Source organism: Physeter macrocephalus, chromosome 15, assembly GCF_002837175.3.
Source record: "Physeter macrocephalus isolate SW-GA chromosome 15, ASM283717v5, whole genome shotgun sequence".
NCBI classification, from domain to species: domain Eukaryota; kingdom Metazoa; phylum Chordata; class Mammalia; order Artiodactyla; family Physeteridae; genus Physeter; species Physeter macrocephalus.
The window spans coordinates 26,685,220-26,688,499 of NC_041228.1; the positions used below are offsets into that span (position 1 = coordinate 26,685,220).

At 41.0% G+C, this 3,280-nt stretch overlaps 1 pseudogene; it reads left to right on the top strand.

Annotated features, from left to right (window-relative positions):
* The first annotated feature begins 749 nt into the window (after positions 1 to 749).
* LOC102975378 (importin subunit alpha-1-like) lies at positions 750 to 2,295 on the top strand (annotated as a pseudogene).
* Positions 2,296 to 3,280: the final 985 nt, after the last annotated feature.

The window sequence follows — 3,280 nt, forward strand, 5'->3', positions numbered from 1 at the left end:
GCGCTATGCTTTGTGCTTTTCAACTCCCCTTTTGAGTGTTTTATTTCAACAATTGTATTTTTCATACTCAGAATCTCCAGATTCTGGTTCCTTAGGACTCTGTTCCTGGTTCTTGTTTGTAACATTCTGTTTTGTTTCTTTGTGGATAAATATTTTATTAAAATTTTATTTTACTTAAAATTCTTATTTTAGCCAATCCATTAATTTGGCTTCTTCTACCAAGAAGAAGAAGTGTTGGGTTTGTTGTCTTTCTTCTACAGAACTTGTGCTCCTCCTGTTGAATTTAGGGAGTAGGTTCCAGGGAGATACGGTAGGGTGGGGAGCCTCTGATGTTGCCACCTGGGCTAGACCATGCCCTCTTTACATCCCTTCCTCCCCAACACTTGATTTTGCCTTACCTCTCAACGACCCACTGTCTCTCTCCCTCAGGGCACAGTTCTTTCCCGATGATTGCTTGTCTTGGATCAAATCACCTAGACCAGTGATTCTATAACTTTAGTGTGCATCAGAATCATCAGTCATGCTTGTTAAAACAGAGAATGCTGGGCCCAACTCCCGAGACTTTCTGGTACGGTAAGTTTGCGAAGGAGAAGAGTATTTACATTTCTAAGAAGTTACCAGTTGACACCATCCTTGGGCTGACTGTGGTGGACGTTTTGAGGGCAACCGACCCACAACCTGTGCACCCCTTACCACCTCCTGTGGAAGCTTAAGCTGTCTGTGTAGCTTTCTCTCTTTGTCTCATAACCATGTCCACCAATGAGAATGCTAATTCACCAGCTGCCTGCCTTAACAGATTCAAGAACAAGGCGAAAGGCAGTACAGAAATGAGGCAGCACCAAATAGAAGTTAATGTGGAGCTGAGGAAAGCTAAGAAGGATGACCAGATGCTGAAAGGAGAAATGTCAGCTCTTTTCCTGATGACGCTACTTCTCCACTGCAGGAGAACCGCAACAACCAGGGCACTGTAAATTGGTCTGTTGATGACACTGTCAAAGGCATAAGTAGCAACAATTTGGAAAGCCAGCTCCAAGCTACTCAAGCTGCTAGGAAAGTGCTTTCTAGGAAAAAACAGCCCCCCCATAGACAACATAATCTGGGCTGGTTTGATTCCAAAATTTGCGTCCTTCTTGGGCAGAACTGATTGTAGTCCCATTCAGTTTGAATCTGCTTGGGCCCTCAGTAACATTGCTTCCGGGACATTGGAACAGACCAAGTTTGTGGTAGCTGGAGATGCTATCCCAGCATTCATTTCTCTCTTGGCATCTCCCCCCACTCACATCAGTGAACAAGGCTGTATGGGCTCTAGGAAACATTGCAGGTGATGGTTCAGTTTTCCAAGACCCGGTTATCAAGTATGGTGCAGTTGACCCGCTGTTGGCATTTCTGGTGGTTCCTGATATGTCATCTTTAGGATGCGGTTACTTCAAATCTTTGTCACAACAAGAATCCTGCACCCCCCTTAGATGCTGTTGAGCAAATTCTTCCTCCTTTAGGTTGTGTCCTGCATCACGATGATCCAGAAGTATTAGCTGATATCTGCTGGGCTGTTTCCTACCTTACTGATGGTCCAAATGAACCGATTGAAATGGTTGTGGAAACTGGGGTTGTACCCAAACTTGTGAAGCTTTTAGGAGCTACTGAATTGCCAATCGTGACTCCCGCGCAAAGAGCCATAGGGAATATTGTCAATGGGACAGATGAACAGACTCAGGTTGTAATAGATGCAGGAGCACTGCTAACAAACTCCAAAACTAATATTCAGAAAGAAGCTACGTGGACAATGTCAAACATCATGGCTGGCCGCAGGACCAGATACAAGTTGTAAATCATGGATTAGTCCCATTCTTTGTTGGCGTTCTCTCTAAGGCAGACTTTAAGACAAAAAAGGAAGCTGTATGGGCTGTGACCAACTATACACGTGGTGGAACAGTTGAGCAGATTATATACCTTGTTCGTTGTGGCATAATAGAGCCGTTGATGAACCTCCTAGCTGTGAAAGATACCAAAATTATTCTTGTTATTCTGGATGCCATTTGAAATATCTTTCAGCCTGCTGAGAAACTAGGCAAAACTGAGAAACTTAGTATAACGATTGAAGAACGTGGAGGTTTGGAAAAAATTTAAGCTCTACAAAACCATGAAAATGAGTCTGTGTACAAAGCTTCATTAAACCTGATTGAGAAGTATTCCTCTGTGGAGGAAGAGGAAGATCAAAATGTTGTGCCAGAAACTACCTCTGAAGGCTATACATTCCAAGTTCAGGATGGCACTGCTGAGACCTTCAACTTTTAGATTGTACATCTGAGGCATAAAGTTGTTCGTTGTGTACTACGTTTGGTGTAAGTTTGTCTTACTGTTTCTCTACTAAGAACTCTTTTTAAATGTGGTTTGTTATTGTAGTGCTTTTTACAACGAAACTATACTTGAACAGTTCCAAACTGTACATACTGTATGAAGCTTCTCCTCTCAATGGGTTTCTTATTTCTATGTGGAATTTCATATCTTGTAGTGTCCTGTAAATAAAGATTAAATTCCACCTTTTACTTCAAAGAAAAAAAAAGAAGTTACCAGCTGATGCTGATGCTGCCAATCAGGAACCAAGTTTTGAGAGCCGTTGACTTAATGGGATAAAAGGAGAAGTAAACAAATAATTAGGTATTGGCCCACCTACGTGCACCTCTTGTTTTCTGCTTTTCCTCGCTAGTTCCAGGATCCATCCCTGCCTGGATATTACCCCGAAGCTTCTATTTCACTCTGGCTGATCCTGGCTGGCTCCTACTGCCTATGATCCAGGACTATGTGATGTAGGATCAAAGCCCAAACAAGGAAGTTCTCCTCAATCTATTCCCATGATCATGGTTTTGGACCCTCTTCTGCTCTGGGCTGCCCTTCTTCTATTCTCATTACCCCCACCTGACTGGGACCCAACCAACTTGTTTCCTTAGAGGTTTCTGACAGTTATATATTTAAAAATTTTTTTGATGTATTTACTTTTGACTAATAAAAATTGTATATATTTAAGGTATATAGCATGATGTTTTGATATATGTATAAAATGTGAAATGATTAGCACAATCAAACTAATTAACATATCCGTCAATCTTTTACTATTTTTTTATATTGAGAACACCTGAGATTTTCTCTCTTAGCAATTTCAAGTATACAATACATTATTATTATTGTCATCATGCTGTACATTAGGTCCCCAAACTTGTTTATCTTATAACTGAAATTGTTTATCTTGTGATCAAGATAAACAATTTCAATTATAAGATAA